Source organism: Bufo bufo, chromosome 6 (genome assembly GCF_905171765.1).
Source record: "Bufo bufo chromosome 6, aBufBuf1.1, whole genome shotgun sequence".
Lineage (NCBI taxonomy): Eukaryota > Metazoa > Chordata > Amphibia > Anura > Bufonidae > Bufo > Bufo bufo.
The window spans coordinates 204,117,753-204,139,044 of record NC_053394.1 but is presented as its reverse complement, the minus strand read 5'-3'; positions in this window follow the sequence as shown (position 1 = coordinate 204,139,044).

Sequence of the window (21,292 nt, the reverse complement as noted above, 5' to 3'; positions counted from 1 at the left end):
GACACTTTTTTGCAGCCTAGATGCGCAAAGGTGCCCAAATTCCTTTTAGGAGGGCATTTTTAGACATTTGGATACCAGACTTCTTCTCACGCTTTGGGGCCCCTAGAATGCCAGGGCAGTATAAATACCCCACATGTGACCCCATTTTGGAAAGAAGACACCCCAAGGTATTCAATGAGGGGCATGGCGAGTTCATAGAAATTTTTTTTTTTTGGCACAAGTTAGCGGAAATTGATATTTTTAATTTTTTTCTCACAAAGTCTCCCGTTCCGCTAACTTGGGACAAAAATTTCAATCTTTCATGGACTCAATATGCCCCTCACGGAATACCTGGGGGTGTCTTCTTTCCGAAATGGGGTCACATGTGGGGTATTTATACTGCCCTGGCATTCTAGGGGCCCTAAAGCGTGAGAAGAAGTCTGGAATATAAATGTCTAAAAAATTTTACGCATTTGGATTCCGTGAGGGGTATGGTGAGTTCATGTGAGATTTTATTTTTTGACACAAGTTAGTGGAATATGAGACTTTGCAAGAAAAAAAAAAAAAATTCTGCTAACTTGGGCCAAAAAAATATCTGAATGGAGCCTTACAGAGGGGTGATCAATGACAGGGGGGTGATCAATGACAGGGGGGTTGATCAATGACAGGGGGGTTGATCAATGACAGGGGGGTTGATCAATGACAGGGGGGTTGATCAATGACAGGGGGTTGATCAGGGAGTCTATATGGGGTGATCACCACAGTCATTGATCATGCCCCTGTAAGGCTTCATTCAGACGTCCGGATGCGTTTTGCGGATCGGATCCATCTATCAGTGCATCCGTAAAAATCATGCGGACATCTGAATGGAGCTTTACAGGGGGGTAATCAATGACAGGGGGGTGATCAGGGAGTCTATATTGGGTGATCACCACAGTCATTGATCATGCCCCTGTAAGGCTTCATTCAGACGTCCGGATGCGTTTTGCGGATCGGATCCATCTATCAGTGCATCCGTAAAAATCATGCGGACATCTGAATGGAGCTTTACAGGGGGGTGATCAGGGAGTCTATATGGGGTGATCACCACAGTCATTGATCATGCCCCTGTAAGGCTTCATTCAGACGTCCGGATGCGTTTTGCGGATCGGATCCATCTATCAGTGCATCCGTAAAAATCATGCGGACATCTGAATGGAGCTTTACAGGGGGGTGATCAGGGAGTCTATATGGGGTGATCACCACAGTCATTGATCACGCCCCTGTAAGGCTTCATTCAGACGTCCGGATGCGTTTTGCGGATCCGATCTATCTATCAGTGGATCCGTAAAAATCATGCGGACGTCTGAATGGAGCTTTACAGGGGGTTGATCAATGACAGGGGTGTAATCAATGACAGGGGGGGTGATCAGGGAGTCTATATGGGGTGATAACCACAGTCATTGATCACGCCCCTGTAAGGCTTCATTCAGACGTCCGGATGCGTTTTGCGGATCCGATCCATCTATCAGTGGATCCGTAAAAATCATGCGGACATCTGAATGGAGCTTTACAGGGGGGTAATCAATGACAGGGGGGTGATCAATGACAGGGGGGTGATCAGGGAGTCTATATGGGGTGATCAGGGGTGATCAGGGGCTAATAAGGGGTTAATAAGTGACGGGGGGGGGGGGGGGTAGTGTAGTGTAGTGGTGCTTGGTGGGACTTTACTGAGCTACCTGTGTCCTCTGGTGGTCGATCCAAACAAATGGGACCACCAGAGGACCAGGTAGCAGGTATATTAGACGCTGTTATCAAAACAGCGTCTAATATACCTGTTAGGGGTTAAAAAAAAACACATCTCCAGCCTGCCAGCGAACGATCGCCGCTGGCAGGCTGGAGATCAACTCTCTTACCTTCCGTTCCTGTGAGCGCGCGCCTGTGTGCGCGCGTTCACAGGAAATCTCGGCCATCGCGAGATGACGCATATATGCGTGACTCTGCGCAGGGCTGCCACCTCCGGAACGCGATCCTGCGTTAGGCGGTCCGGAGGTGGTTAAGGACCATATCTACAGTCAGCCAGTTAAGTATGTTATTTGAGGTATTTACACCATTGGCACCACCCTCATGAGATGCCCACTCTTCTTTTGTATATACAGAGCTAAAAAAAACATTAGGAGCTCTGCCTTCTCTTGATCCCCAGTGACCAGCACCCTGTTACCATCATTTAGGGGTCCTACATGTTCTGACTAGGGATGAGCGAACCCGAACTGTATAGTTCCCATTTTCGTAAAAGTCCGGGTTCGGTGTTCGGCGCTTTCTTGGCGCTTTTTGAAAGGCTGCAAAGCAGCCAATCAACAAGCGTCATACTACTTGCCCCAAGAGGCCATCACAGCCATGCCTACTATTGGCATGGCTGTGATTGGCCAGTGCAGCATGTGACCCAGCCTCTATATAAGCTTGGGTCACGTAGCGCTGCACGTCACTCTGCGAGATTAGGCAGTGATTAACTCCTCCAAAAGACTTTATTCAGTGATCGATCTACAGCTGTGGATCATTGAACTGCTGCTATTCAATTGCTCACTGTTTTTAGGCTGCCCAGAGCGTTTTTCATTCACTTTTTTCTGGGTTGATCGGCGGCCATTTTGTGTCTTGTGGTGCGCCAGCACAAGCTGCCACCAAGTACATTTAACCATCAATAGTGTGGTTATTTTTTGGCTATATCCTACATCAGGGTCAAGCTGAGCATGTCACAAAGTGCATTTAACCATCAATAGTGTGGTTATTTTTTGGCCATATACTACATCAGGGGCAAGCTGAGCCTGTCACCAAGTGCATTTAACCATCAATAGTGTGGTTATTTTTTGGCTATATCCTACATCAGGGTCAAGCTGTCATCAAGTGCATTTAACCATCAATAGTGTGGTTATTTTTTGGCCATATACTACATCAGGGGCAAGCTGAGCCTGTCACCAAGTGCATTTAACCATCAATAGTGTGGTTATTTTTTGGCCATATACTACATCAGGGGCAAGCTGAGCCTGTCACCAAGTGCATTTAACCATCAATAGTGTGGTTATTTTTTGGCTATATCCTACATCAGGGTCAAGCTGTCATCAAGTGCATTTAACCATCAATAGTGTGGTTATTTTTTGGCCATATACTACATCAGTGGCAAGCTGAGCCTGTCATACAGTGCATTTAACCATCAATAGTGTGGTTATTTTTTGGCTATATCCTACATCAGGGTCAAGCTGAGCCTGTCACACAGTGCATTTAACCATCAATAGTGTGGTTATTTTTTGGCCATATACTACATCAGGGTCAAGCTGTCATCAAGTGCATTTAACCATCAATAGTGTGGTTATTTTTTGGCCATATACTACATCAGTGGCAAGCTGAGCCTGTCATAAAGTGCATTTAACCATCAATAGTGTGGTTATTTTTTGGCCATATACTACATCAGGGGCAAGCTGAGCCTGTCACAAAGTGCATTTAACCATCAATAGTGTGGTTATTTTTTGGCTATATCCTACATCAGGGTCAAGCTGTCATCAAGTGCATTTAACCATCAATAGTGTGGTTATTTTTTGGCCATATACTACATCAGTGGCAAGCTGAGCCTGTCATAAAGTGCATTTAACCATCAATAGTGTGGTTATTTTTTGGCTATATCCTACATCAGGGTCAAGCTGAGCCTGTCATAAAGTGCATTTAACCATCAATAGTGTGGTTATTTTTTGGCTATATCCTACATCAGGGTCAAGCTGAGCCTGTCACACAGTGCATTTAACCTTCAATAGTGTGGTTATTTTTTGGCCATATACTACATCAGGGGCAAGCTGAGCCTGTCACCAAGTGCATTTAACCATCAATAGTGTGGTTATTTTTTGGCTATATCCTACATCAGGGTCAAGCTGAGTTATTCTCAATAACTTCACACACACGCTACAGTGCAATTCCAAGTCTAATTCTGTGTGTAAACGTATACCTGTCACCCAGCGCCTAAAAAATAGGCCTCAAATTTATATTCATCCAAATCTGTCATTATTGCTTTAGCTGGTCAAGTTATTTAGTGTCCGTCAAAGCACAGTTTTTGTTCTGGGTTGAAATACAATTCCCAATTTTGCAATTCTCTAAATTAGTGGTTTCTGCTGTATCAGGCCTACTTTAAATCTATCCCTAAAAGGGTATATAAGATTCAAGGTGCAGATAGGGTTATTCTCAATAACTTCACACACACGCTACAGTGCAATTCCAAGTCTAATTCTGTGTGTAAACGTATACCTGTCACCCAGCGCCTAAAAAATAGGCCTCAAATTTATATTCATCCAAATCTGTCATTATTGCTTTAGCTGGTCAAGTTATTTAGTGTCCGTCAAAGCACAGTTTTTGTTCTGGGTTGAAATACAATTCCCAATTTTGCAATTCTCTAAATTAGTGGTTTCTGCTATATCAGGCCTACTTTAAATCTATCCCTAAAAGGGTATATAAGATTCAAGGTGCAGATAGGGTTATTCTCAATAACTTCACACACACGCTACTCTGCAATTCCAAGTCTAATTCTGTGTGTAAACGTATACCTGTCACCCAGCGCCTAAAAAATAGGCCTCAAATTTATATTCATCCAAATCTGTCATTATTGCTTTAGCTGGTCAAGTTATTTAGTGTCCATCAAAGCACCGTTTTTGTTCTGGGTTGAAATACAATTCCCAATTTTGCAATTCTCTAAATTAGTGGTTTCTGCTGTATCAGGCCTACTTTAAATCTATCCCTAAAAGGGTATATAAGATTCAAGGTGCAGATAGGGTTATTCTCAATAACTTCACACACACGCTACTGTTCAATTCCAAGTCTAATTCTGTGTGTAAACGTATACCTGTCACCCAGCGCCTAAAAAATAGGCCTCAATTTTATATTCATCCAAATCTGTCATTATTGCTTTAGCTGGTCAAGTTATTTAGTGTCCGTCAAAGCACAGTTTTTGTTCTGGGTTGAAATACAATTCCCAATTTTGCAATTCTCTAAATTAGTGGTTTCTGCTGTATCAGGCCTACATTAAATCTATCCCTAAAAGGGTATATTAGATTCAAGGTGCTGATAGGGTAATTCTCAATAACTTCACACACACGCTACTGTGCAGATCCAAGTCTAATTCTGTCCGTAAACGTATACCTGTCACCCAGCGCCTAAATAATAGGCCTCAAATTTATATTCAGCTAAATCTGTCATTACTGCTGTGCCTGTATTAGTGTAATACGGTACCTAAATAGATAGCCAGATAGTGTTAGGTGTCTGTAAAAAAAGGTCTGAATTTTAATTCAATACATTGGGCCAAATAATATTTTTCTTATTGTGGTGAACGATAACAATGAGGAAAACATCTAGTAAGGGATGCGGACGCGGACATGGTCGTGGTGGTGTTAGTGGACCCTCTGGTGCTGGGAGAGGACGTGGCCGTTCTGCCACAGTCACACGTCCTAGTGACCCAACTACCTCAGGTCCCAGTAGCCAGCAGAATTTACAGCGATATTTTGTGGGGCCCAATGCCGTTCTAAGGATGGTAAGGCCTGATCAAGTACAGGCATTAGTCAATTGGGTGGCCGACAGTGGATCCAGCACGTTCACATTATCTCCCACCCAGTCTTCTGCAGAAAGCACACAGATGGCGCATGAAAACAAAGCCCATCAGTCTGTCACATCACCCCCATGCATATCAGGGAAACTGTCTGAGCCTCAAGTTATGCAGCAGTCTCTTATGCTGTTTGAAGACTCTGCTGGCAGGGTTTCCCAAGGGCATCCACCTAGCCCTTCCCCAGGGGTGGAAGAGATAGAATGCACTAAAGCACAACCACTTATGTTTCCTGATGATGAGGACATGGGAATACCACCTCAGCACGTCTCTGATGATGACGAAACACAGGTGCCAACTGCTGCGTCTTTCTGCAGTGTGCAGACTGAACAGGAGGTCAGGGGTCAAGACTGGGTGGAAGACGATGCAGGGGACGATGAGGTCCTAGACCCCACATGGAATGAAGGTCGTGCCACTGACTTTCACAGTTCGGAGGAAGAGGCAGTGGTGAGACCGAGCCAACAGCGTAGCAAAAGAGGGAGCAGTGGGCAAAAGTAGAACACCCGCCGCCAAGAGACTCCGCCTGCTACTGACCACCGCCATCTGGGACCGAGCACCCCAAAGGCAGCTTCAAGGAGTTCCCTGGCATGGCACTTCTTCAAACAATGTGCTGAGGACAAGACCCGAGTGGTTTGCACGCTGTGCCATAAGAGCCTGAAGCGAGGCATTAACGTTCTGAACCTTAGCACAACCTGCATGACCAGGCACCTGCATGCAAAGCATGAACTGCAGTGAAGTAAACACCTTAAAAACAAGGAAGTCATTCATGCTCCCCCTGCTATCTCTTCTGCTGCTGCCGCCTCGGCCTCTTCTGCTGCTGCTGCCGCCTCGGCCTCTTCCTCCGCCTCTGGAGGAACGTTGGCACCTGCCGCCCAGCAAACATGGGATGTACCACCACCACCTGCGTCACCAAGCATCTCAACCATGTCACACGGCAGCGTTCAGCTCTCCATCTCACAAACATTTGAGAGAAAGCGTAAATTCCCACCTAGCCACCCTCGATCCCTGGCCCTGAATGCCAGCATTTCTAAACTACTGGCCTATGAAATGCTGTCATTTAGGCTGGTGGACACAGACAGCTTCAAACAGCTCATGTTGCTTGCTGTCCCACAGTATGTTGTTCCCAGCCGGCACTACTTCTCCAAGAGAGCCGTGCCTTCCCTGCACAACCAAGTATCCGATAAAATCAAGTGTGCACTGCGCAATGCCATCTGTGGCAAGGTCCACCTAACCACAGATACGTGGACCAGTAAGCACGGCCAGGGACACTATATCTCCCTAACTGCACACTGGGTAAATGTAGTGGCGGCTGGGCCCCAGGCGGAGAGCTGTTTGGCGCACGTCCTTCCGCCGCCAAGGATCGCAGGGCAACATTCTTTGCCTCCTGTCTCCTCCTCCTCCTACTCAGCTTCCTCCTCCTCTTCTTCCACCTGCTCATCCAGTCAGCCACACACCTTCACCACCAACTTCAGCACAGCCCGGGGTAAACGTCAGCAGGCCATTCTGAAACTCATATGTTTGGGGGACAGGCCCCACACCGCACAGGAGTTGTGGCGGGGTATAGAACAACAGACCGACAAGTGGTTGCTGCCGGTGAGCCTCAAGCCCGGCCTGGTGGTGTGCGATAATGGGCGAAATCTCGTTGCAGCTCTGGGACTAGCCGGTTTGACGCACATACCTTGCCTGGCGCATGTGCTGAATTTGGTGGTGCAGAAGTTCATTCGCAACTACCCCGACATGTCAGAGCTGCTGCATAAAGTGCGGGCCGTCTGTTCGCGCTTCCGGCATTCACATCCTGTCGCTGCTCGCCTGTCTGCGCTACAGCGTAACTTCGGCCTTCCCGCTCACCGCCTCATATGCGACGTGCCCACCAGGTGGAACTCCACCTTGCACATGCTGGACAGACTGTGTGAGCAGCAGCAGGCCATAGTGGAGTTTCAGCTGCAGCACGCACGGGTCAGTCGCACTGCGGAACAGCACCACTTCACCACCAATGACTGGGCCTCCATGCGAGACCTGTGTGCCCTGTTGCGCTGTTTTGAGTACTCCACCAACATGGCCAGTGGCGATGACGCCGTTATCAGCGTTACAATACCACTTCTATGTCTCCTTGAGAAAACACTTAGGGCGATGATGGAAGAGGAGGTGGCCCAGGAGGAGGAGGAAGAGGAAGAGGGGTCATTTTTAGCACTTTCAGGCCAGTCTCTTCGAAGTGACTCAGAGGGAGGTTTTTTGCAACAGCAGAGGCCAGGTACAAATGTGGCCAGACAGGGCCCACTACTGGAGGACGAGGATGAGGAGGAGGTGGAGGATGAAGCATGTTCACAGCGGGGTGGCACCCAACGCAGCTCGGGCCCATCACTGGTGCGTGGCTGGGGGGAAACGCAGGACGATGACGATACGCCTCCCACAGAGGACAGCTTGTCCTTACCTCTGGGCAGCCTGGCACACATGAGCGACTACATGCTGCAGTGCCTGCGCAACGACAGCAGAGTTGCCCACATTTTAACGTGTGCGGAGTACTGGGTTGCCACCCTGCTGGATCCACGGTACAAAGACAATGTGCCCACCTTACTTCCTGTACTGGAGCATGATAGGAAGATGCGCGAGTACAAGCGCACGTTGGTAGACGCGCTACTGAGAGCATTCCCAAATGTCACAGGGGAACAAGTGGAAGCCCAAGGCGAAGGCAGAGGATGAGCAAGAGGTCGCCAACGCAGCTGTGTCACGGCCAGCTCCTCTGAGGGCAGGGTTAGCATGGCAGAGATGTGGAAAAGTTTTGTCACCACGCCACAGCTAACTGCACAACCACCTGATACGGAACGTGTTAGCAGGAGGCAACATTTCACTAACATGGTGGAACAGTACCTGTGCACACCCCTCCACGTACTGACTGATGGTTCGGCCCCATTCAACTTCTGGGTCTCCAAATTGTCCACGTGGCCAGAGCTAGCCTTTTATGCCTTGGAGGTGCTGACCTGCCCGGCGGCAAGCGTTTTGTCTGAACGTGTATTCAGCACGGCAGGGGGCGTCATTACAGACAAACGCAGCCGCCTGTCTACAGCCAATGTGGACAAGCTGACGTTCATAAAAATGAACCAGGCATGGATCCCACAGGACCTGTCCATCCCTTGTGCAGATTAGACATTAACTACCTCCCCTTAACCATATATTATTGTACTCCAGGGCACTTCCTCATTCAATCCTATTTTTATTTTCATTTTACCATTATATTGCGGGGCAACCCAAAGTTGAATGAACCTCTCCTCTGTCTGGGTGCCGGGGCCTAAAAATATCTGACAGTGGCCTGTTCCAGTGGTGGGTGACATGAAGCCTGATTCTCTGCTATGACATGAAGACTGATTCTCTGCTGACATGAAGCCAGATTCTCTGCTATGGGACCTCTCTCCTCTGCCTGGGTGCCTGGCGCTAAATATGTGACAATGGACTGTTCCAGTGGTGGGTGACGTGAAGCCTGATTCTCTACTATGACATGAAGACTGATTCTCTGCTGACATGAAGACTGAATATCTGTTATGGGACCTCTCTCCTCTGTCTGGGTGCCGGGGCCTAAAAATATCTGACAGTGGCCTGTTCCAGTGGTGGGTGACATGAAGCCTGATTCTCTGCTATGACATGAAGACTGATTCTCTGCTAAGTCGCTGACATGAAGCCTGAATCTCTGTTATGGGACCTCTCTCCTCTGTCTGGGTGCCGGGGCCTAAAAATATCTGACAGTGGCCTGTTCCAGTGGTGGGTGACATGAAGCCTGATTCTCTGCTATGACATGAAGACTGATTCTCTGCTGACATGAAGCCAGATTCTCTGTTATGGGACCTCTCTCGTCTGTCTGGGTGCCGGGGCCTAAAAATATCTGACAGTGGCCTGTTCCAGTGGTGGGTGACATGAAGCCTGATTCTCTGCTATGACATGAAGACTGATTCTCTGCTGACATGAAGCCTGAATCTCTGTTATGGGACCTCTCTCCTCTGTCTGGGTGCCGGGGCCTAAAAATATCTGACAGTGGCCTGTTCCAGTGGTGGGTGACACGAAGCCTGATTCTCTGCTATGACATGAAGACTGATTCTCTGCTGACATGAAGCCAGATTCTCTGCTATGGGACCTCTCTCCTCTGCCTGGGTGCCTGGGCCTAAATATGTGACAATGGACTGTTCCAGTGGTGGGTGACGTGAAGCCTGATTCTCTGCTATGACATGAAGACTGATTCTCTTCTGACATGAAGCCTGAATCTCTGTTATGGGACCTCTCTCCTCTGTCTGGGTGCCGGGGCCTAAAAATATCTGACAGTGGCCTGTTCCAGTGGTGGGTGACATGAAGCCTGATTCTCTGCTATGACATGAAGACTGATTCTCTGCTAAGTCGCTGACATGAAGCCTGAATCTCTGTTATGGGACCTCTCTCCTCTGTCTGGGTGCCGGGGCCTAAAAATATCTGACAGTGGCCTGTTCCAGTGGTGGGTGACATGAAGCCTGATTCTCTGCTATGACATGAAGACTGATTCTCTGCTGACATGAAGCATGATTCTCTGCTATGGGACCTCTCTCCAATTGATATTGGTTAATTTTTATTTATTTTATTTCTATTTATATTAAGTGTTTTTGCCCTACCGACCCGAGTTTGTTTTTTACAGTTTAGTTGGAATATAATTATATCATAGTCACTGTCACCAAGGTTTTCATGGCCAATGACATTTTTCACAAGCTCTGCATTGTTAGAAATTACTAGATCCAGAAGAACATCCCCTCTAGTACAAACTGGCCCATAAAATGATCCTGCAGAAAGCTGAGGTATTTTCTCGGTTTTGCAGCAGAGGCAGAACCATGTTCCCAATCTATGTTTGGATAGTTAAAATCTCCCATTATCACTACTGTGCCAGACTGCGCCACCCGCTCTATTTGCACAAACAGTTGATCTTCTATCTCCTCAGTGAACCCGAACCCTTCTGCTCTACACCACGACTTAAGCCATGCATTTAAACTCCCTAAGCTCCCACTGATGGCCCTGTGTAGCACATGGCACAGGCAATAATACAGAGAACACTACCTCAGAGGTCCTTACCTTCAGCTTGGAGTCTAGTTCTTTAAAATTATCCTTAAGCGGGGCGTGGCCTAGCGTGCTATGTCACATGGTGTGGAGCTCCCGCTACAGTTATTTTGATATTATCAGCTATACCACCTGGACCTGATTTCTTTGACCCACTACATATTGTAAAACCCTTCTACTTCTTACCAACCAGTGTCTGGAGCTGAATTAAAGATGGTCAAGGGTAGGAACCACTTCAAAACAGGAGAAAGAGCGAGCGGTGTGCAAATCCAAGATGGCACCAAGGCTGGGGCACGTGAAGAGCCTCTGATAAACAGACAGATGGAGGTTGCGGCCAGACTTGAGCGGTTAGTCCGAGTTCCATCACCTGATGCGACCGCAGATGGTGAGTCTACTGACGGACTTCAGACAGATAAGGAGATATTTATGCCTAATGCTGCCTTGTGTGCACCTTCTAGGCCTCGGCCTCCCACCCCTGAACGGCCACACTCTGCTGAGGAGCCGACCGATAAGAAGCCTAACCTTACTGATGTCCTCAAGGCTATTCAACAATACAGTGCAGCCCTTACTGATCTGAATAACCGTGTTGGGGGCAGTCAAGAAAATATTAGTATTATTCGCCATGACCTCCAAAAAGTGGTGGAACGTACGTCCACAGTGGAATACAGGGTTGGCGAGTTGAAGGATGCCCTCCCTTTGCTTCAACAAGACTCTGTGACACATTCTAAGGCGATGGAAGCCCTGTTTGCTAAGATGGATGATCTTGAAAACAGGCTGTGTCACAATAATGTACGCTGCGATTGGCCAGCGCTACAGCATAGGAGAAGAAGACACCGGCAGGATCAACTGGGAGGAGCCTAACTACTTACATACCGGAGGCTATAACCGGAGAACGGAGCAGCGCCAGGGGATAACAGTAAGTGCAGCGGGATCCCTGGGCGCCGCTCTACACTTCTGTATAGTTAGTTTAGAGGCTTTCCTCTGGTGAAAGGTCCTCTTTAACATGCAGCTGGCTCTTTTGGGCGTTTTTTTTGTTAAGAGGAAGTTATGTCTATGTTGGTCTGATTTATGTTGGGGAGATATGGGTACCTCTGTGCAGTCTCTAACGCAGGAATGTTATTCCATTATCATTGTTATAGTGTGTGTATTACAGGCCATATGGCATCTGCTCTTATTTTTTCAGGAGTATTATGGAGGGATCAGTGAATTTGATCACGTGGAATATCCGGGGATTGTGAGATACTAATAAAAGGTTTGCAGTGGTCAATGCTCTCTCCGAGCAGCAGCCGGCTATTATAGGCCTACAGGAGACGCATCTAACAAAGGATACTGTGAGCTGGCTTCAGAGAAGGTTGGTGGGATGGTCTGCACATCTGTGTTTTCCGCTTATTACAGAGGAGTAAGTTTGCTCATTCATAGAGACATCGCTTTCCAATGTATTAATTCTAGGGTAGATGGAGAAGGGAGGTTTGTGTGTGTTTACTGCAAACTATACTCTGTGGAATGTGTCATTTTTGTCCTTTACATTCCTCCTCCATTTGCCAGCTCCATCTTGATAAAAGCTCTTGATTTCATTAAGGATATCTCTTGCCTACCCCTTTTACTTATGGGAGATTTTAATAATTACCCTAAGGTGGAGCTGGATAAATTCCCCATCCGCCCCATCTGCTCAGGTGTGCAGTCCTACAGTATTTGGGTGCTTGCTAGAGGAGATGGGCTTGGTAGGTGTATGGCGCCTTAAGCACCCCAATGATCTGCTAAAGACATGCGCCTCTTCTACATTCTCTTCGCTCTCTAGAATTGAGTTGGTTTTGGGCCCTAATGCTCCCTTACACATCCCAAGTATCAATATTGCCCCGCTCTATTTTCAATCATTCCTCCATTTTAACCCAGGTCAGAATCCCTGATAATGGTCCTAGGGGTACCCTGGGTTGGAAGCGCAACCCATTCTGGCTGAGGCTCCTAAATACAGCGGATATCACCCAGAGTCTTAGGGAGTATCTCTAGCTTAAAGGGCTTCTGTCACCCCCCTAAAGTAAAATTTTTTTTTTGGCTCCTTAAAATCCTTATGCTGTGATTTATCAATATATAGGGCTCTTACTCATTTTCGTTCAGTAGTTTGTTCAAAAAACAGACTTTTATAATATGTAAATTACCTCTCTACCAGCAAGTAGGGCGGCTACTTGCTGGTAGCAGCCGCATCCTCCTTTCATAAAGACGCCCCCTCCTCATGTTGATTGACAGGGCCAGCGAACGCGCTCGTTCTCTGGTTGGCCCTGTGTGCGTTCAAAATCTCGTGCCTGTGCCGTACCGGTCTTCAGGCGCACTGAGAGGAGGACGCTCGCTCGGCCGCTCCTTCCTCAATGCGCCTGCGCCGATGATGTCACATCTACACCCGGCGCAAGCGCACTGAGGAAGGAGCAGCCGAGCGAGCGTCCTCCTATCAGTGCGCCTGCGCCGACTGAAGACCGGTACGGCGAAGGCGCGAGATTTAAAACGCAGACAGGGCCAGCCAGAGGACGAGAGCGCTCGCAGGCCCTGTCAATCAACATGAGGAGGGGGCGTCTTTATGAAAGGAGGATGCGGCTGCTACCAGCAAGTAGCCGCCCTACTTGCTGGTAGAGAGGTAATTTACATATTATAAAAGTCAGTTTTTTGAACAAACTACTGAACGAAAATGAGTAAGTGCCCTATATATTGATAAATCGCAGCATAAGGATTTTAAGGAGCCAAAAAAAAATATGACTTTAGGGGGGTGACAGAAGCCCTTTAACATAGGCTCTGCTGCCCCAGGTATGGTTTGGGACTCTCTGAAGGTCTATCTACGAGGCTTTTTTTTATTAGAGGGATAAGCTTTGTCAAAACCCAAATAAAAGCCTAGGTGAGGAACTTCATTTGAGGTTACAGTCAATTGAGATGGCATATGTGGCTTCTGCTTCTCCAGAGACTCTATTGTCTTGGAAAGAGGCGCAGATCCCTGTTGTGCCTATAAAGCGTATTCTCTGGAACAGGTGCAAAATAAGCAAATGTTTTTGAAGCAACAATGTTTTGAAGATGTAGAAAAGGCAGGCCACTTGTTAGCAACTATTGCCAGGGCACAACAGAGATCTTCTTTTGTCCCTAAACTACGGAATTCTGGGGGTCAGGTGGTTGAGGAATCCTCTGACATTCTTCGGGTCTTTTCTCAGTTGTACTCAGAACTGTATCAATCTAAGATGACATTTACTTGCTCTGAGGTGCTATCCTATTTGATAGACATTTCCCTCCCTGTTTTGTCCTCTGAGGAGAGGGATCAGTTTGATTCTCCCATTACCATAGAAGAGTTACAGGCGGCAGTGAGGTCTATGACAAATGAAAAGGCTCCGGGAACTGATGGTCTTCCTGCTGAGGTATATAAAACTTTTAGAGAGGATTTCCTCCCTTACTTGCTAGATGTTATCAAAGATGCACATTTACATGGATCTCTCCCTCCCTTGTTTTATGATACCACATTTGTGGTCTTACCTAAGCCGGGGAAGGATCTGGCAGACAGATTGGGTACAGTAGTCGGGTCCATGATCCATCCTGATCAATCTGGCTTTATGCCATCTAAATCTACCGCCGTGAATCTGCGTAGATTATATCTTAATCTCCAGGCGGCCCCGGGAGGTCCAAGGGGTGAGGCTATCTTGTCGCTGGACGCGACTAAGGCATTTGATAGCATTGAGTGGGAGTACCTGTGTGTGGTCCTGGAGAAATTGGGGATTTAATTTTAATTGTGTGTAGGATATTTTAATTCTTTGTGAGTTAGATATTTTAATTTCAATATTTAGCGAATTTTAACATTCTGTGACTAATAATAGAGTCTGCCCTTTTTTTATGCGAGGTATATTTTGCGGCATCTAATAAACCCTAATTTTATATCCCAACTTATGCATTGTGTCCATACACCTCCAGTACATTGAGTGCCCCTCAAATCTATTAAATAATTTCTAATACTTGTTTGAAAACCCTTTGCTGGCAATGACTGCCTGAAGTCTTGAACTCATAGACATCACCAGACGCTGTGTTTCCTCCTTTTTAATGCTTTGCCAGGCCTTTACTGCAGCGGTTTTCAGTTGCTGTTTGTTTGTGGGCCTTTCTGTCTGAAGTTTAGTCTTTAACAAGTGAATTGCATGCTCTATTGGGTTCAGATCAGGTGACTGACTTGACCATTCAAGAATATTACATTTCTTTTCTTTAATAAACTCCTGGGTTGCTTTGGTTTTATGTTTTGGGTCGTTGCCCATCTGTATTATGAAACGCCAACCAATCAGTTTGGCTGCATTTGAGCACACAGTATGTCTCTGAAAACCCCAGAATTCATCTGGCTGCTTCTGTCCTGTGTCACATCATCAATAAACACTAGGGACCCAGTGCCACTGGCAGCCATGCATGCCCAAGCCATCACACTGCCTCCGCTGTGTTTTACAGATGATGTGGTATGCTTTGGACCATGAGCTATACCATGCATTTGCCATACTTTTTTCTTTCCATCATTCTGGTAGAGGTTGATCTTGGTTTCGTCTGTCCAAAGAATGTTCTTCCAGAAGTGTGCTGGTTATGTAAGATGTTTTTTAGCAGTCCAATCTAGCCTTCTTATTCTTGAGGCTTATAAGTGGCTTGCACCATGCAGTGAACCCTCTGTATTTACTTTTATGCAGTCTTCTCTTTATGGTAGATTTGGATATTGATACATCTATATCCTGGAGAGTGTTGTTCACTTGGTTGACTGTTGTGAAGGGGTTTCTCTTCGCCATGGTAATTATTCTGCGATCATCCACCACTGTTGTCTTCCATGGGTGTCCGGTCTTTTTGCATTGTTGAGTTTACCAGTGCTTTATTTCTTTCTCAGGATGTATCAAACTGTACATTTTGTCATCCCTAATAGTGTAGCAATTTCTCAGATGGATTTTTTCTGTTTTCACAGATGAAGGATGGCTTGTTTCACCTGCATGGAGAGTTCCTTTGACCGCATGTTTACTTCCCAGCAAAATCTTCAAAATGCAAGCACCACACCTCAAATCAACTCCAGGCCTTTTATGTGCTTAATTGAGAATGGAATAATGAAGTAATTGCCCACACCTGCCCATGAAGCAGCCTGTGAGCCAATTATCAAATTATTTTTGGTCCCTTTAAAAACAGGGTACCACATGTGAAGGAGCTAAAACTACTAAACCATTCATCCAATTTTAATCTCGATACCCTCAAATGAAAGCTAAAAGTTTGGACTTTATGTCCATGTCCATTATATAACTATAACTTGAATATGTTTTAGTAAACAGGTAAAAAAAAACTAAATTTGTGTCAGTGTCCAAATATATATGGACCTAACTGTATCTTCAACTGTGGCATGCTATTCATTCTCTCATACTGGGGTCTTTTAAAGGATAGTTCTGGCCCTTACATCTAAAACACTGATCTCCTTTACTTATGGGGATCTCTTGCCAAAGTGTGTTGGAGACCCTTTACAGGGGCTGAAGGATAAGTGGGAAGTAGATGTTGGTCCCCTATCCGACACCCAGTGGAAAAATGTTCTGGCCTACACTCCGTCACTCTCTTTATCAGTGGCACAGCGTAGGTCACAATTATTTTTACTACATAGGGTGTATAGGACACCTCTATTGCTGTATAAAATGGGCGTTCAGACGGATGCTAGTTGTCCTAGATATATCCATCTTGAGGCGGATATGGCTAATATGTTGTCCTCATGTCCGGCCCTCACAGGTCTGTGGACTGCAGTTTACACCCTTCTGGGAGACGTCTATGATGTTACGCTACCAAAAGTCCCCAGGGTTGGGCTCCTGGGTTGTGTAATGGACATTCCTACCACAGATATAATACAGTTGGTGCTTGCCAAGATCTTATATTTAACTAGGAAACTAATAGCTAAGTATTGGCTACAATCATCTGCTCCAGGGATAACAGAATTAATAAACATTGCAAATAATATGATTTATATGGAATGGAAAGTATATGTGAAAAGAGGCAATATACTGTGGCTGTGTTGCCCACACAGAAGCTGCCATTTAGAGGTTCCTAATCTTCCTAGGAATGGCTGAGATGTCGGGGACTGCACGGGGGGGATATGGGGTTTATGTTGCGGAGGTGGTTTTTCCACCTTGAGGCCTCATGCACACGACCGTTGTGTGCACCCGCGGGCGTTGTGCCGTTTTCCGTTTTTTTTCGCGGACCCATTGACTTTCAATGGGTCCGTGGAAAAATCTGAAAATGCACCGCTTTGCAGCCGCATCCGTGATCCGTGTTTCCTGTCCGTCAAAAAAATATGACATGTCCTATTTTTTTGACGGACAACGGTTTACGGACCCATTCAAGTCAATGGGTCCGTGAAAGAACACGGATGCACACAAGATTGGCATCCGCGTCCGTGATCCGTGGCCATAGGTTACTTTCATACAGACGGATCCGAAGATCCGTCTGCATAAAAGCTTTTTCAGAGATGAGTTTTCACTTCGTGAAAACTCATATCCGACAGTATATTCTAACACAGAGGCGTTCCCATAGTGATGGGGACGCTTCTAGTTAGAATATACTACGAACTGTGTACATGACTTCCCCCTGCTGCCTGGCAGCACCCGATCTCTTACAGGGGGCTGTGATCCGCACAATTAACCCCTCAGGTGCTGCACCTGAGGGGTTAATTGTGCATATCATAGCCCCCTATAAGAGATCAGGGGCTGCCAGGCAGCAGGGGGCAGACCCCCCTGCCTCCCCAGTTTGAATATCATTGGTGGCCAGTGTGCGGCTCCCCCCGCCCCCCCTATTGTAATATCATTGGTGGCCAGTGTGTGGCCTCCCCCGCCCCCCCCCTATTGTAATATCATTGGTGGCCGGTGTGCGGCCCCCCCCGGCCCCCCCTCTATTGTATTAATATCATTGGTGGCCAGTGTGCGGCCTCCCCTCCCCCCCCTTCTGATCATTGGTGGCAGCGGAGATTCCGATCGGAGTCCCAGTTTAATCGCTCTGGGGCTCCTATCGGTAACCATGGCAACCAGGATGCTACTGCAGGCCTGGTTGCCATGGTTACTTAGCAATATTACAATATTAGAAGCATCATACTTACCTGCTGGCTGCTGCGCTGTCTGTGTCCGGCCGGGAGCTCCTCCTACTGGTAAGTGACAGGTCTGTGCGGGCCACCAATGAAATTACAATAGAGGGGGGGGGAGGGGGGCCGACGGAGGCCGCACACTGGCCACCAATGATATTACAATAGAGGGGGGGCAGGGAGGCCGCACACTGGCCACCAATCTTTTACAGCACCCGATCTTTTACAGGGGGCTATGATATGCACAATTAACCCCTTCAGGTGCGGCACCTGAAGGGTTAATTGTGCTGATCACAGCCCCCTGTAAAAGATCGGGTGCTGCAGGGGCAGCAGGGGGCAGTCATGTACACAGTTTGTAGTATATTCTAACTAGAAGCGTCCCCATCACTATGGGAACGCCTCTGTGTTAGAATATACTGTCGGATCTGAGTTTTTACGATGTAACTCAAATCCGATGGTATATTCTAACATAGAGGCGTTCCCATGGTGATGGGGACGCTTCAAGTTAAAATATACCATCGGATTGGAGAAAACTCCGATCCTATGGTATATTAACTCCTGACTTTACATTGAAAGTCAATGGGGGACGGATCCATTTGAAATTGCACCATATTGTGTCAACGTCAAACGGATCCGTCCCGCATTGTAATTCAGGACGGATCCGTTTGGCTCCGCACGGCCAGGCGGACACTTTTTTTTCATGTCCGTGGATCCTCCAAAAATCAAGAAAGACCCACGGACGATAAAACGGTCACGGATCACGGACCAACGGAACCCCGTTTTGCGGACCGTGAAAAAATACGGTTGTGTGCATGAGGCCTTATGTACATTTTTGTATCTTTGTATGCTAAAAACCTTTAATAAACAGATCTGGTTTAAACAAAAAAAATTATCTTTAAGGACCTTCCACCTACCATTTATTTTGTCATTGGTACCAACATGGATCATCCCCAGCCCATACCAGTAATTTATCCAACCGTTCAACCACATGCTGAACCCTGGCACCAGGGAGACAGCAAACCATTTAGTTAAGGCAGTCTCAATCCCCTATAACCACTAACTGTCTAGGCCTACCTGCACTTCCATCCCACCGACTACTAGCTGAGCTGTTCTCCTGGCTGTTAGGGACAACAGTATCCGCTAGGGCTGCCATTTCTGAAACTGACACCCTTGAATCATTACCCAACTTGGCAATTTTGCTTGGAAGCTCAGAAACAGGATTTTCCTTCCTCTTCTTGGATCCCTTTCTACTCCCTCTAAATACATTACCCCAGTGACCTGCCTATTCCTGTTGATCCACCAACTGATTTCCAACTTCCATATCTACCCCACTAACTGCTTGCTCAGTGAGCAACATGCTCCTCTCAAGATTGTCAGTCGCCCTCACTGTTGCATTTTGCTCTTCCAGATCTCTAACACAAGCTTCCAGATGGGCAACATGCTCACATCTTTCACAGCGGTATTCACCCTGGAACACCTGCTCCAGTCGTGCATACATATGGCAGACTGTGCACTTAAGGAAACCTCCAATGTTGCTAGCCATTATCCCAGTTGAAAAAAGAAACAATGAAGATGAAAAAAGTAGATTACTTACAGCTCTTTGTGCCATGTCTTTAGCTCCTTGTCTTAAAGAGGACCTTTCACCAATTATTACACTATGAACTAACTATACAGACACGGAGAGCAGCGCCCGGGGATCTCACTGCACTTACTATTATCCCCGGGCGCCGCTCCGTTCTCCTGCTATGCCCTCCGGTATCTCCGCTCACTAAGTTATAGTAGGCAGAGATTCCAGTCACTAAGTTATGGTAGGCGGAGTCTGCCCTTGTTCTGCTCTAGCACTGGCCAATCGCAGCACAGAGCTCACAGCCTGGGAGGTTATTTTCTCCCAGGCTGTGAGCTCTGCAATGCAATTGGCCAGCGCTACAGAAGAACAAGGGCAGACTCCGCCTACCATAACTTAGGGAATAGAGATACCGGAGGACATAGCAGGAGAACGGAGCGGCGCCCAGGGATAATAGTAAGTGCAGGGAGATCCCCGGGCGCCGCTCTACATGTCTGTATAGTTAGTTCATAGTGTAATAATCGGTAAAAGGTCCTCTTTAAACTACGGTTTTTTAACACCTCTTATTCACAAGCCACTTAGTGCAGCAAGCCCAGCAGAGCGAGCTCAGGATGAGTTCAGTGGTGCAATTAATAACACCTGGGAGCACAAACCACTCCCCTTACCCAGGTACACAGCAGAAGGAAAAAAGGGTTTTAAATTAAGTAACTACCAAAATTCAAACAGCACAAAAAAATTTTGCAACAAACTATATGCAACTATTTGCAATCTCTCAAACAGCCCGCAGAATCACTCTCAGCATCAGCACTCCGGTTCTTTAACTCCACTTATTCACAAACTACTTAGTGCAGCAAGCCCAGCAGAGCAAGCTATCTGGTCCCAGCGATTTGTCTATTTTCATCTTTTTAAGACACAGCTCCACTTCTTCCTGGGTCAGACAGGGCACTTTTAATGGGGAATTTACTTTTATATTCTGCATTTCATCTGACAGTTTATATTCCTCAGTGAATACAGTAGAGAAAAAAAAATATTTAATAGCTTTGCTTTCTCTTTATCGCTCTCTGCAACTCCCCCCTCATCACTCTGTAAAGTGTACTTTTTACAATTTATATAATTGAAGAACATTTTAGGGTTAGTTTTACTCTCTTTGGCAAAGAATCTCTCTGTCTCTAGTTTGGCTGCTTTTAGTTGTCTTTTACATATTCTATTTTCTCCTTATAGTTTCTCAATGCTTTCTCGGTACCCTCCTGTTTTAGAGATTTAAATGGCTTTTTTTTTGTCATTTATTGCTTTCTTTACAATTCTATTTATCCACATATTTTTGAGGAATTTGTCCCAGTTAGTTATGCCTATTGCCTCTTAGTTGGCAATTTTTTTTTTTTTATTTGGTATTTTTGTTCCTCCCTGAAGAAACACTCTTTTTGATTTATCCATTTATATGTGGCAGTTTTCTTGTGTAAATACATGGAGACATGGTGCTCAGAATAAGTGCCATATTTTTCAAGCACCTTTTTGTGACATAAGTCGAATAAAGTGGGTGAGGCTAAAGGCAATTTTATTTTATTAGGTTTTTTTTTTCAATTAAAATTTCTTTTGCTTCATAAACAAGGCATACATTTGGCAGAAATCTGGGGTGCTGCACTTTGCATTCTGCATTGCTCAGAAGTGATTGATGCACATATACTCAGAAACTGGGTGAGGCGGAGGCCATTAATAAGTTTTGCTATGGGGTCCTATGAGTCTTGTGTAGGCCCCCTGTGGATTTAATGTGTCACTTGAACAGAATTGGCTTGGAGCTACTCCTAAGGGCATTATCTAAGTGGTACTCCAATTCTTCACCCTTTAAATTATGTATAGGGATCTGGACTCCACTGCAGGCGTACCACAAGGCTACTAACTCTTGCAATAATCCTAATTCAAGTGACTTCTGAGCTATGGGGGTCAAGAGGCACCAGTGCAGAGAACTGATAGATCAGGCAAAACTGTATTC